The sequence below is a fragment of the Camelus bactrianus genome, chromosome 1 (genome assembly GCF_048773025.1).
Source record: "Camelus bactrianus isolate YW-2024 breed Bactrian camel chromosome 1, ASM4877302v1, whole genome shotgun sequence".
Classification (NCBI taxonomy): domain Eukaryota; kingdom Metazoa; phylum Chordata; class Mammalia; order Artiodactyla; family Camelidae; genus Camelus; species Camelus bactrianus.
Window position 1 is genome coordinate 106126782 of NC_133539.1, and position 15698 is coordinate 106142479.

Sequence of the window (15698 nt, forward strand, 5' to 3'; positions counted from 1 at the left end):
TCCCCAAACCGTACTCCATCAGCCAGTCTGGAGAAGAGACCCTGAGTGACCAAGAGGAGGGATCAGGCCTTAGATGCCTACTGAAAGGATGGCTACGAAAAGTCAGGGGAGAGAACTATGAACTTATAGAAGGACCCCTAAAGCAGGCAGAAGACCTAGACTATAGGAAGCAGCTGCTGGATCTCCTTGGGGAGAGGGAGAAGATGGGGACATGTGGCACCCCAAGAGGAGAGGCAGGGATCTTTGGCCAGGCCACACCTAAATGCCTGCCTTTCCTTTACTCTCTAGCTGTTTGAAGAGCTTGCTTGATCAACTCAACTCCTTCCCTCTACAAGAAGCATCAGTGAAGCTCAGAAGGAAACTGCTCTTCAGCAGTTCTTCAGTGACGGTGATCACCTGTCCAGACTTTGGGGAGATCACCTCACAGGACCCCAGGTTAGACAGGTCAGCAGAGGAAGAGGGTATCCAGCCAGGCTCTCTATACAGGCAAAGGATAGGCAGTCACAACAGCAGGAACAGGGGCACTCAGGGACTTGAACTCTCTTTGCTGATTCCCACTCAGAGTCCCAGTTCTACTGATTCTTCTCTCCTGCATTTTTCATGTTTGCTACAAGTTTCCTGCCCGTTGTCTTCTCCATGGGCCCAAAATACTTGCTGCCCAAACACTACTTCTTCTTCCCACCCTCTCCCCAAAATATGGCAAGGGGTCTCAAGATTAACCATCAACTGTGAGCCACCAAACAACCAAAGATAATCCATACATGGGAGTTGCTTCATTTATTCATTCAACAATTATTTATTGAGCTTCTACCATGATTAAGGAGGCCACTGTAGTCATCCAAGTGAGAGACTAAGGAGACTTGGACCAGTGTGGTAGTAGCAGAGGTGATGAGTGGTGGTTGGATTCTGGACATATTTTGAAAGATAGAGGCAGCAGGATTCCCTGATAGACTGGACATGAGGTACAAGAGAAGAAGGAAGAGATAGATGCTTCTAAGTTTTTGGCCTAAGCATCTGAAAGGGTGGTGTTGCCATTTTGAGATAGGAAAAACAGCAAGATAAGCAAGTTGAAAGAACTAAATCAAGAGCTTGATTTTGGGACATTAAATTTGAGATGCTTATGTAGACATTCCAGTGGCAATATTCTGTTAGCAGTCTGGAGTTCCTGAGAAAGGTCCAGGTTGGAAATAAAAATTTTCAAAATCTTATCCTGCCTTACTCTGCCCATAAGCAGAAAAAAAAAAAAAAAACACATTGGAATCACAGGGAACCTGCAGAATTTCAACCAACAAATATCAGGAATCATAAGAGCAACCAAGATATCTAGAAATGTTGGTTGGCATTGTCTAACAGAGTTAGTGAACGACTTCTCTCAGAGACTAAATGGGATCATGCATCCAGAGCTCTAAGCTCCTATACAAGAGGCACCATAACCGAAAGTGACTGAAGTCAGAGACTGATACAATAATAATCTTACCCTCCAAAAGTGGAAACGGACCAATGGCCTTTCTAGACCCCTTGTCTCCCAAGGTCAATATCACTATTTAAAAACAAATGCCCTTCCTCCTTCAATAAACTTTCTCCTCCTTTCCTTCACCTTGGTTTATCCCGTCTCCTACTTACAAAATAAAAGCTACCATCCACCTTAATGAAGACAGAGGGTGGGTGGAAGGGAGTAGGGAATAGGGCATCATCGTCTCTCATAATAACCAGCATTAAATTTTTTGTTATGTGTATTTTAAAATTTTGCTAAATTGTTCTGTGTCTAGATGTTTGCTGTCAATGTAATTATTGTTCTTTTGTTGTTGCTCGTGGTGGTTATTTCTTTTTTCTTTCTGGACACTTGGGTGTTTTTTTTTCCTCTTGGGTTTTTTAAAAAAAATAGACCTTATTTTTCAGAGTAGTTTTAGATTGACAGCAAAATTGAGTGGAAAGTACAAGAGTTTCTGTTTACCCTCTGAACATTACATACACACGCACGCGCACACACACACACACACACACAGACAGTCTTTACTATCAACACCTCTCACCAGAGTGGTACATTTGTTACAATCCATAAACCTACATTAACACATCATCATAAACTCCAAGTTTATAGTTACAACAGTGTTCACTCTTGGTGTCATACATTCTATGGGTTTGGACAAATTATAATGCTATGTCTCCACCATTATAGTATCATGCAGAATAGTTTCACTGCCCTAAAAATCCTGTGCTTTATCTATTCATCCCTCCCTCTCCAATAACCCCTGCCAACCACTGATCTTTTTACCATCTCCATAGTTCTGCAAACATTTTTTTGCAATTTTCCAGAATGTCATATGCTTGGAATCACACCGTATGTAGACTTTTCAGATTGGCTTATTTTCCTTAATAACATGCATTTAAGTTTCCTCTGTATATTTTCATGACTCAATAGCTCATTTCTTTTTAGCACTAAATATTCCATGTATTGATGTAAACTGTATACATTTTACACATATGATACCACCATTTATTTACTGTTTTCCTACTGCCTTCAGTAGTTGATCATTCATTTTGATTGCTCTTGAGATGCTTTTATACAGTCTCCCTGCCTTTGTTCTTCTGCAGTTTCCCTGTAAAGAATGTATGTATGGATTATTTTTACTCTTGAGATTCATTCTGATTTCTGAATCAGAGGATTCATATTTTTTCATCAATTCTGGAAAATTTCTCAGGCATTTTGTCTTTGAGTAATATTTTTTTCTATTTTCTCTATTCTTCTGGAGCCCCGTTGTCTATATGTTAGAGCTTCTCATTGCATCATTAATGTTTCCTAATATCTCTGTTTCTGTTTTGCATTCTGAATAATTTCTGCAGCTGTATCTTCTAGTTTATTAATTTCCTCTTTAGTTACATCTAATTTGCTTTTTGACCTGTTCATATAGTGTTTTACATTTTTTAACTGAAAAAAGTACATAACTTAAATTTTACCATCTTATCCATTTTTAAGACCACACTTTAGTAGTGTTAAGTATATTCAGATTGTTGTGTGACCAATCTCCAGAACTTCTTCATCTTGCAAAACTGAAACTTTATACTCATTAAATAATCACTCCCCATTTTCCGCTCCCCCTGGCAACCATCTTTCAACTTTCTGTCCCTATAAATTTAACTCATTTAGATACCTCAGATAGGTGGAATCATACATAAGTATTTGTCTTTTTGTGACTGGTTTATTTCACATAGCATGATGTCCTGAAAATTCATCCATGTTGTAGCATGTAACAGGATTTCTTCCTTTTTAAGGCTAAATAATGTTCCATTGTATGTATATATCACACTTTGTTTATCCATCCATCCATTGGTGTTCTCTTGGTTTGCTTCCACTTTTTAGATATTGTGAATAATGCTGCTACAAACATGGGTGTGAAAATATCTCTTTGAGACCTTGCTTTCAACTCTTCTGAGTATGTACCCAGACGTGGGTTTGCTGGATCACATGGTAATTCTAGTTTTAATTTCTTTAGGAGCTGCCATACTGTTTTCCACAGGGGCTGTAACATTTTACATTCCTAACAAGAATTCACAAAGCTTCCAATTTCTCCATGTCCTCATCAATACTTGTTTTTTGCTGTATTTAGGGTTGTATGAGGGCTTTGGGGAGCAGAATAAAGCAAAACTGTCCTGGACCAACAAGCATAGACAATTTTGAAATTCCTCTTTCTTGGGGGGTGGTAATTAGGTTTATTTATTTTATTTATCTTTAACAGAGGTACTGGGGATTGAACCCAGGACCTCATGCATGTTAAGCATGTGCTCTACCACTTGAGATATACTCTCCCCCTGAAATTCCTCATTTTTGAGAAAAGTTTGCAACCACTCCATTTGTGGTTAATTGTTCATCAGCCAACCTGAGCTCCTGACTCTGAAATGGGGAGTTTCATGGGTGTGCGAGAATAACTAGTTGGGGAGTGTTTCCCTACAACTTCTGGAGATCAGTGCCCAGAGAAACTTGAGAATAAAACTCTGGAGGAAAGTTAGGGGAGGGACTCTTGAGTGGCTGAGGACCACAGCTACTTCCTCAGGGTGACCATAGACTAGCAAGTCCTTTGAACAGGTTTCTCTATTCCCTTCCCTTCTAAGGACAAGAATTTCTCTGTTTTTGTCAGAAGAGACACCTGCTGTGTTCACCTGGAGGATCCTAATCAGAGAATACATTCAGTCTTTAGAAAACAGCAACTTTTTTTGGTGGAAAGAAAGTTGCACTGAGAATTTGGAGCTCAGAACCCTTGTGCTGACTCAGAGGCTGTGTGATGTTAAGTAAAGTTCCTCCAGGAATGTCCTTTTTCATGGAATACAACGAACTCACCTGCTCCGGACCCAAGGCGGAGACAATAGCTCTCAGAATTCTCTGAATGCCTGTTCTGGTTCAACTGTGCCTTGCTCTTTTATCATTTTAATGGAGCAGTAAAAAGTCCACCTTTATGAGAAATCTGCATTACTATTTGGTTTTTTGCACCACACAAGCCAGGCAAAAATAAGACTGTGTGTGATCCCCGCTCAGGGAAATACATAGAAAAGAAATGAGTTGTGCAACAGTAGTGAGACTACTGGATGGAAAGGGGGAAAGGCGTTGGCGGGGGGGGGGGGGGGGCATGAGAGTTTCTTTTTTAAAAGTTAGCTCAGTATTGTTGTTATATTTTCTATTTAATGGCAATATTTAAACACCAATTAAAAATTAAGTCTCATAAATACAAGATTCCAGGTTATATAAGAGAGCAAAATGTGAAAAACCCATCCACCTATCCTCCATCACTCGGTAACTTATTGCCTGTTGTTGCAAGCTGGGTACCCCAGGAAATAGACTGTGAGGCAAATCTGTGTGCAGGTGGGTTATTGAGAAGTACTCTCAGAGATATCTGTGAAGGAGTGAAAGAAGTGAGACCAGGCAGAGAAGTTAGGTTGCCAAGTAGTTGCAGTTGCAACAGAGGCTGCAGCAATCCCTGGGGGAGCTCTGAAGCTCAGACTGCCCTTCGTATCTGTCCCAAACTGAAGCAAAGGGAACATGAATTTGTACCACACAGTAAGCAGTCATTGGATGCAATCTGTCCACAGGGAGGAGCTTAAACTTGGCAAAGCAGCTACCCGAAGCTAAGTACAATGCCTGGAGAGGCACTCTGCAGTAAGCTGTCAGCAGGCAACATTCCTGGCCACTGGGTGAAGTGCCCTGATCTTAAGGAGGGGCATCTGGATAACACCCCACAGTATTCAGGACACCTCTACCCTCCTCATCCTTTCCTCGAAAGCAAAAGCCATTCCAGTTAAGGGTATATCCCTCCAGACCTATGTTTTTGAATTCACATATATTTTCATACACAGGTGTAAATGGATATTCCTTTTCATTTTTTAATTCAGGAGAGTCATAAGATGTGCATTGTTCTATTGCTTTCTTCACTTGTATTGGAGATCTTTCCATTAGGGTACAAATGGCTCTCTTTCTCTCTCTCTTTTTTAAAACAACTGCATAATATTCCATATTGTGGATGTTCAATTTCATCAAAGGCTTGTTTTGACATCTATTGAAATGACCCTATGGTCATCCTCAAGCTTATTTGACTCTCAAGATTCTTCAATTTGAAAATGCCTGAGCAGAGAAAAGAACATTTTAAAAAATGATCAATGAGGAAAGCCGCCTTACCACATAGCAAATCACAGTAAAAGACAATAGCAATTGACAAAATATGGTATCACAGGAAAAAAAAAACCAGACTGTGTCTATATGAAAATATATTTAGAAAAGAAAAGAAAATAGATTTAGTTTACAGTAAAGATGGCACTTTGAAAACAGTGAATTAGAATGAGTATTCAGTGCATGGTATTAAGCAACTGAATATTTAGAAATTAAGTTATACACCACCTTACACCATACACAAATAAAATTTTCAGGCAGATTTAAGGGTGTAATATAAAAACCCATAAAAGTATTAGAGGAAAATAAGAAAATATTATCATAAACTCGGTTTATAATGAAAGGTTTTCCTAAGTATGAAATGAAACCCAGAAACCGTGAAGGAAAAATTTGACAGTTTTCATTGCATAAATTTTTTTTTTGGTGGGGGGAGGTAACTAGGTCTATTTATTTATCTATTTATTTTCAGAGGAGTTACCAGGGATTCAACCTAGGACCTCATACATGCCAAGCATGTGCTCTACCACTTGAGCTATACCCTCCCCCCTCATTGCATAAATTTTTAAATCTTCTATGCAATTAAACAGACACACATACACACACACACAAATCATGATTAAAAGACAAGTGATAAACTGGGAAAACCATATAATCTTCCAAATCACCAATACACGGGATATATAATAAATAAAGAAGAGACAGTGAAAAATTGTAAGAGATAGTAAAAATGTAATTTATAGAAGAGATATAAACATCCAATAAAGATACGAAAAGCTACTCAACCTTCTTAGCAATCAGAAAAATGTGAATTTTAATAATATAATAAAATTTTGAGGGAGGGGAGGCAGAACTATCAACATTTTAAACATCCAGTAATACTCACTACTGGCAAAGTGATGGAAAAATGGGTGTTCTATTTCACTGTTGAGCAGAAAATAAATTGGTAAAGTCTTTCAGAAGGGCAGTTTAGCAACTTCTATCCAGAATTTAAGTGGATAGGTCTTTAGTCCATAATTTCTACTTCTCTAAATTGATCCCAAAGAAAAACACATATACACAGGTTAGTACATGCAATAATATTGAATCCAGTATAGTTTGTAATTGCAAAAAATATTTTTGAAATGACCTAAACATCCATTGAGATAATTTAGTCAAATTACAATATATTCATGCCTCAAAATACTAAACAGTGATTTAAAAGTGACAGACCTTAGATAAACAACAAGTTTATACTGTATAGCACAGGGAACTATATTCAATATCTTGTAGTAACTTATGGTGAAAAATAATATGAAAACGAATATATGTATGTTCCCATATGACTGAAGCATTGTGCTGTACACCAGAAATTGACACATTGGAAGCTGACTACTTCAATAAAAATATATTTTAAAATAATAATTTAAAAAGTGACAGACCTGGTGTTGAAGTCTTCAAAAGTGCTAAGAGAAAAAAGCGTGATCATATGTTTAAATCTATGGATCCTTATTTAAATATATGTACATATGCATGTATACAAATATGATAAAACTTTATCAGTGATTATAAACTTGGGAGGGAATTGGTATTGGCCCTTGGGTAAAGTGATCCTTTCACTTTTTAAATGTAGTTTTCCTTGTGATTTGAAGGTTTTACAATGAGCCTACATCACTTTTCTGATTTAATTAATTTTAATTGAAGTATAGTTGATTTACAACATTGTGTTAGTTTCTATTGTACAGCAAAGTGATTGAATTATACATGTACATACACATTCTTTTTCATATTCTTTTCCATTATGGTTTATTACAGTATATTGAGAGTAGTTCCCTGTGCTATACACTAGCACCTTGTTTTTCTATTTTGTATATAGTAATTTGTATCTGCTAAGCCCAAACTGCTAACTTATCCCTCCCCCATCCCCTTTCCACTTTGGTAACCATAAGTTTGTTTTCTATGTTTGTGAGTCTGTTTCTGTTTTGTAAATAAGTTCATTTGTGTCATATTCTTGATTCCACATATAAGTGAAGTCATATGGTACTCGTTTTCCTCTTTCTGACTTACTTCACTAAATTCAATAATTTCTAGGTCCATTGATGTTTCTGCAAATGACATGATTTCATTCTTTTTTACTGTTGAGTAGTATTCCATTGTGTATATATACTACATCTTCTTTATCAATTCATCTGTTGGTGGACATTTAGGTTGCTTCCATGTCTTGGCCATTGTAAATAGTGCTGTTATGAACACTGGGGTGCATGTATCTTTTTGAATAACAGTTTTCTCCGGATATATGCCCAGGAGTAGGATTGCTGGATCATATAGCAACTCTATTGTTAGTATTTTAAGGAACCTCCATACTGTTTTCCACAGTGGCTGCACCAATTTACATTCCCAGCAACAGTGTAGGAGGGTTCCCTTTTCTCCACACCCTCTCCAGCATTGTTATCTGTAGACTTTACTTTTGTGATTAAAAAAAAAAAAAAAAAAAAAAAAACTTTAAAAAGGAAGAGGTAACACAGACTAGTAGAAAGGATATAAAGAAGAAAAATCAGTTGTAATCTCATCTATTTTTAAAAAGTCAGTATTTCAATGTTACTCTTTTCAGCTATTTTTCTTTGTATAACTAATTTTTTAACCTCGTTGACAAACAGATTGGACAGTCCTCAAATTCTGTTTATCCTTCTTTCTCTAGAAGTTATCTGGAATTCTCCCTCTTCCTTTGAAGTCATTATCTTCATTCAGGCTCTGCCTGGAGGTAAAAGATAAAGCCAATTCCTCTCAAAGGACTCTCCCCTGCTGATGACTTGAAACTCCACATACTAGCCCCAGGGCATAGGAATGGCCCAGCAGGAGCCACTAACACCAGTGAGCTTCAGACTGCTCTGGGGCATGTGAGAAGTAAACACATTCCAAGGTGCTGGGCTGACTGGGCATGGAGATCAGAATAGGGGACTGAAGAGCGCCTGGCTGTAGCTAACCTTGATACTGAAAAGAAAGACACAAAAGACAACGATTAGTAAAAGAAGTATTCCCAGGTGGGACACTGCCTTGGTCAGGACCCTACTCTGACTGAACTTTGTTCCTTTTAATCCAGAATAAGGGAGTTTCTGCACCACGGGCTCTGGCAGCCAGGGATTCCCGAACACTTGAGCCTAGTTCAGCAGGGAAAGTGTTTACTTAGACAAGAAGGGCAAATCTACACTTCGGGTTTAAAAAAAGACCTTTGGAAAACTTCCATTAGACTTAACAACAGGAGGAGCAGACTGAGGGTGGGGGTGGGTCTTAGCAAGAAAACTACTCCCAGCATCCTCCAGGGTCCCAGCTGCGCCTGCGCAGAACTGCGTCATGGTGGGGTTGTTGCCAAAACTCAATGACCCTACTTACTGAATTGAGACTCAAGGACAGAGTTTTAGATGAAGTAGAAAAGGCACCTTTATTTCTTTGCCAGGCAGAGGAGATCACAGCGGGCTAATGTCTCCAAAGCTGTGAGCCTTGCAAAAAGAGAAGGTAGGGAGTTTCATAGTAAGAGTTCAAGGAACGGTGCTGGTTTCCATACAGGATAACAGCTTGTTGCAAAATTGTCCTTTGCAGATCCAGCAGTCCCCTTTCTTCTGCTGGGTATGATGTTCGCCTTTGACTTTGGAACTCTTCTCATATTCTTGTGCCTAGAACAAAGGTGCTTAGGAAAGGGGTCTGTGGAAAAGCGCTCTAGAGAAAAAAGTGTGCAGTTTCAAGTCAGGCTGATATATGCTTCTGGCATTTTAGGCAGGCTGAGGCCTGAGCCCTCTTGCTACAGTGTTTGCACAGGCAGGGACAACAGAATACAAAGAAACTATGAAGAACTAAAAATAACTGCAGATGTGTGCAGTTGGGGTGAGTTATGAACAAGATGCACAAAACCCCAAGTGCTATCTCTGAAGTGTTGGGAGCAAAACAAAGGGAATGGGCAGATCACCCCAAGTTCCCCATCCCTTCCAGCCCAATCCTAGGTAGCAAAAGCATGAGAGAAACCCTTTCAATCATGATACAGTTATGCAGTTACAAATGCCATATGATCACCAATGATAATAGGGTCCTACTCAGTTATAGAATAAACAGGACCTGCACCTGGGTGAGCCTGCCCTGGCGTCCAGGAAAGGAAGCACCAGTTATGTTAGCATCTGAACTTTATCTAATTGTGATCCAGTACACTATGGGATAAGAACCCATGGATAAATTTATAATCAGAGGAAATAAACACTTAGTATACAAGAGTCAATAAGGAGATGGAAATCGATTACAGAACCAAAAATGAGATAAAAAACAAGTTTATACTGTATGGCACAGGGAACTATATTCAATATCTTGTAGTAACTTACAGTGAAAAGGAATATGAAAATGAATATATGTATTTTCCTATATGACTGATGTATTGTGCTGTACACTAGAAATTGACACAACATTGTAAACTGACTATACGTCAATAAAGATACATTTAAAAAAATCCCTTTCCATGGAGTCAAATGGTTGTCTGCTGTCCCAATCTAGACCTTAAAAGATTATAGAAGTTCCTATAAGGAAGCATACTTGCTGATTTATAAATGAACACTATTGCAGGAAGATTGCCTTTGGAGTGGCCAAGGTCTTCACAGTTAAGGTCTGGACCTGCCACCTCTCCACATCCTTTGCTCTTCTAGCATAGTGAGAAGCTTCATAAATGTTTTTGGTTGATGGCAAAGCTATTGAGTTTCGGTTGTCAAATCTGATTATTCTCTCAAAGGAATGGGGGAAAGGCACAAATAATCCAAAATAATTGACTCCATAAATATCTTTGATTTTGAAGTATATTGTGATAATTTTATGGTAAATTCGCCTTGGTATTTTTTATTCATAGTTCCTGAGCATGAATTAGCTAACCCAGGAATCTGCCCTCTCACTAAGGAAGCTGCAAGTGTCCCTAGAAGATCCTTCCAATAGGAAGTTCCTTCTCTCCCTGCCCCCTTTGAGCATGTGACAGAAGCTCTGCCAATCAAATGCTCTCTCCCAGCACTTTGACATTTGAACAAAAAGGAGAGGAGGGGTATGACCTTTGGTCTCAGTGGACTAAGAATGGGGGCTCTAAAGACCAAAGGGAATTTACTGTCCATATAGTAAACTCAAAAAGGGACCCACTAGGATTCAATTCCCTCATTAAATTACTCATTTACAAACATTTACTGAGCATGCACTGTGTACCAGACACTGTACTAGATGTTTGCATGTATTCATTTCATTTAACAGATGAAGAGAGATTTAAAAACTCATAAGAAACTTGCTCAAGATCCCACAGGCAGGCTATAATTCAAACCCCTGAGTCCTGACTAATTCTAGTGCTTTATCTACTATTCCATAGTTTACTCCAAGGCTTGCCCACACATAATTTTAGGGGTAATATGAAAGAAAAAAAATAGATTATTTCTAAACAGCTGGAATTGACTTAAAAAGTAGAATTAACTTTATTTCAACTAAGTGAGTATTACAGCTTATGCATCATCCCTGAGAACACATCTCTAGTAGGGGTGGAGACTGGAAGGGAAATTTCTCAGGAGATAATGGGTGGGGCCACACACATACATACACACACATACACCACACCACACCACACCACACACACACACACACCCCAGCATAAACAAAACAGAATTCTTCCTGGATCAGAAGGGATGAACCTCAAACAGCCAATAGACAGCTGATGGTTGAGGTGTTTGGAATGCATAAGGTCAACAGTCAGCCACTTGGCTACACATGAAAGAAATCCAACTCTACTAGCTTAGACAACTACAGAAAAAGCCTCAAGGGCAATGGCAACTAAGACTGGCTCTCCTTCTCCTCTTCCTTCTCCCGTCTGTGCATCTCTCAATAAGTCAACCACTCCCTCTCAGACAAGTTCCTACAAGTGAATAGAAGAATAGCTGTTGGCAGTTTTCAGACCACACCTCCCAGCTACCCCACCCAAGAAGAACTTTACTCCTTCCTCTAGTGCCAATTCAAACATCCTGGTGCAGGACTGGGAAGGAGGGTTGCTAGGAAAGGAAGAGGGGCTGCAGCCGGTGGCAATGATTATCTAGAAGAAATGCAGAGATAGGAGCCTGCAGTGAAAACATTAAATGTCCTCCATGTGGAGTTATAGTTCTAATTGGCCTCTCTGGTTATAATTACATCATTGTCTCCATAAATTCAGGAAAGATGTGGATGAAACAGGAGGTTAATGAGCTCAACTGTATCCCACATCTGCATTAACAACATCATTATTTTCATTTATGGGTATATTCTGTTGATTAGCTTTTATGCCTATTAGCTTTTAATGGACTGTGACACATGAAAATTTGAGTGTGATGATCATCGCTGATAACCATCCTAGATTTTTCTGTAGATTTTCTTTCTACATTGATACTTCTTTTTCATTTCAGAATTGATTAAGCATGTTATACCCAAGTAGATAGATTCAAACCAATGTTCACTTACAAAAGAATTCATTAGAGCCCTGTATTTGCATTTCTCCCCTCACTTAGCATAGAAAAAAAAGAGGGGCCCTAGACCAGAGTGGGAGTGTGGGCTGGATTAACTCCTTGTCTTATCATTATCACCCTGTGACCTTGGGGAGGTCCTTTAGCCATTTAAGTTTCCATTTCACTCTCCCTGAAAAGGTTAATATGACCTACTCAGGGATATTGGGAGGAGTAGAGATAACAGATGCTTAGCACAAGGTATGGGAGGTTTAACAAATAGTGCTTATTGATTTTGACCAAAGCCATTCTCCTACTATGCCCTGACCACTATTTATCCCAGGCTGGGAGGACTCAGCAGTGCCCACTCCACACTCACTCACCTGCCCAAGGTACACAGAAAGTGATCAATCACCAGAGGGATCTTCCCTGTCTGAGCCCAAACTGCCCTGCACGGTTCACGGTCCATTTGATGTCCTGCCACAGGACATCAAATTGCACTGCCACAGGACACATCCTGTATTGTTAACTCAGACTATTAACTCCCACACTGTTCAGTGTTTTGCCATCAGTGGCCAAACTGACCTCATTTCCTGCCGAGTTAACCTCATTTCCGTTTTTTGATAGGGTTACTAAACCAAATGAGTCCCGAGAATACTGCAGACACAGTATATCTGGATTCTGCAAGGGGGATGATAAGGTCTGTGGTGTCTCTGTGGCTAGCATGGCCAAAAGAGGGGGAGACAGTATAAACAGCAGGACTCATAGCTCACCAGCAGCAGCCCTTTGATCAGACCAGGAGAAGCTGTGGATTGTGGGAAGTAGGTAGGTGCAGAGAGGTTAACCTGGGAAGAAAAGCTAATGTGGTCATGGAAGAGATCCTCCAAGATTTAGAGTAGGAAACCATTCACTCATTCACATAGCAATATTTTTTTTAAATAAAAATATAGTTGATTTCCAGTGTTCTGTTAATTTCTGGTATACTGCATAGTGATTCAGTTATACATAAATATTCTTTTCCACTAAGATTATTATAAGGTATTGAATATAGTTCCTGTGCTATACAGTAGAACCTTGTTGTTTATCTGTTTTATATATAGTAGTCTGTATCTACATAGCAAATATTTATTGAGTGCCCATGCAGGGCACTATATAAGGCTCTGGGATAGAATAGAACCAAACAGACGTGACTCCTGCCTTTTTGGAGTTTACATTCTAGTGGTGGGGAGAGAGACGATAAACACATAAATCATCTGAAAATTTCTAAAACTGATGTGATACCAAGAAAATACCATGACTTGGGGAAAGAGAAAGTACTCCCTTAGGTATGATCATCCAGGGATCTAGAGAATGAGTAGCCAGCTGTGTGAACTTCTGGGGCCAGAGCAAGCTAGGCAGAGGGAACAGCAAATGAAAAGGCCCTAAAAAGAGAATGTGTTTGGTATATTAAGGTCTAAAAAGAAAAGCAGGTTCAGGGAGCAGAAGTGAAATGAGAGAAGGCGAGAGAGGCAAGGAGAGGAACTTCTAGTGAAGAGCCTCCCAGATGATGGACTCCATGGGGGTTTCACACAGTGCCAGCTGCAGCCCCCTCAGCTCTCAAGTCAGCAGAAGTAGTGACTGGAGCAGCCTGATTCCCTCCCTCCCACCACCATCACCTTGGATGCAAAAAGTTCATCTAATTACCCCAGGGTTCCATGTGCACACTATGATTTCCTTCATGTGCCATGATGTGGAAGGTCGGGTAGCACTGATGTAGCTTTTTTGTAGATCATGTTTAATACTTCAAATATTGACTCCTGTATAGTTTCAAAGGACAAAATTAGAACTATTGCCTAGAAAATATAGAGATGTACTTCAAAACAAGGGGAACTTTAAAAACTATTAGAATCATCCAATGATGGAATGGGTTGCCTTAAAAAATAGTCTGCTAGGAAGAGGACAACACACATATTGGGTAGGAAGACTCAATATTATAAAGATATCTATACACCATAAATTAATCTATACATTTAGCATAACCAGGAATAAAACATCAAGTTTCTGTAACTACACAATTTTAAAATTTATATTCCAAGAATATCGGGAAAATTCTTTAAAAAATTTTTTTTATTTCTACTTTTTTTGGGTGGGAGGGTAATTAGGTTTGTTTGTTTGTTTATTCATTAATGGAGGTATTGGGGGGGTGAAACCCAGGACCTCATGCATTCTAAGCATGCGCTCTATCACTGAGCTATACACTTCCCCCGACCCCCAATCTGGGAAAATTCTTAAAAATAATCCTGGAAAAAAAAAAAAAGAAAAGGAAGACCACCTCTTCTATGTATTAAACATAGAATAATAAAAACAGGACTGTAAGGGATGTGACTAGTGTTAAAAGGAAAAGCATGGTGCCAAAATGGCATCAGTCATTCATGTTAAAAACCCATGATACCAAGCCTAGATTTATACCGGATCTAACTGCAGTTTCAACCTCTCCCAGAAATGTAATCTTAACAGACCAGTCTGGAATTTTCAGGTCAAGCACCTGTAAGGCAATCTGTCATGTGGGCCCTCTCCGTTTCCACCCCTCACCAATCAAAAAGAACCAGTCTGTATAATAAAACCCTGGCTGTTCCCTTCCTCCAACAAAAAAGATGTCCTGGCCTAAAATAATCCTTTCTTCTCTTTTGCTGATAGCTCCTTGCCCCACCCTTCTTCCTATAAAGACCTTCCATTTTGTATAGCCCCTTGCAGTCTTTTCCAGTGCCAGATGGGATTCTATCCAATTCATGAATCTTCCTAATAAAGTCAATTCGATTGTTGAGTTCTGTTTTTTAACACTAGGCAGATAGATAAATGAAACAAAATTAAAAGCCTAGAAACATATACGTAAAGTTGTATATAATTTATATATATAAACTTGGTTTATCACAAAAAATGGTATTCTAGGGGGAGGGTACAGCTCAGTGGTAGAATATGTGCTTAGCATGCACAAGGTCGTAGGTTCAATCCTCAATACCTCTGTTTAAAAAATACACACACACACACACACACACACACACACATATTTATCTGGCAGGGGAGATACCATGATCACGAAGGTGGTTTTCCCAGGCGAGGCTTATCCATTGCACTCCAGATGTGCTGACCCTTGCGATTTCCCCAAATGTGGGAAATTCGACTGCATAATTTGTGGTAGTGAGGGACTGTGTTCTCACTTTCCTCTGATCTTGTTAATAAGTAAAGAAATAAATAAACCTAATTCCCTACCCCCTCCCAAAAAAGAAAAATAAAATTAAAAAAAGAGAAAATACTAATTAATTCCAGAGGTTTTTTTTCTAGCTTTACTGAAATATAATTGGAAATTGAAATTGTATATATTTAAGGTGTACAACATGATGTTTTGATGTACCTTGTGAAATGATTACCAAAATCAAGCTAATAACATATCCTTCACCTCATCCAGTTACCTTTTTTTTTTTTCTTGGTGGTAGTGAGAACCCTCGAGATATACTATGTTAGTAGATTTCAAGTAAGTAACTCTAGTCACCATGCTATACATTAGGTCTCCCCAACTTACGCATCTTATAACTGAAAATGTGTACCCTTTGACCAAC

General features: G+C 39.0%; 1 non-coding gene across 1 annotated transcript; it reads left to right on the forward strand.

The window, feature by feature from the left end:
• Positions 1–15145: 15145 nt before the first annotated feature.
• LOC123616095 (U1 spliceosomal RNA) lies at positions 15146–15308 on the forward strand. Its single transcript, XR_006723953.1, has one exon. It is a non-coding gene; the product is annotated as a U1 spliceosomal RNA (small nuclear RNA).
• Positions 15309–15698: the final 390 nt, after the last annotated feature.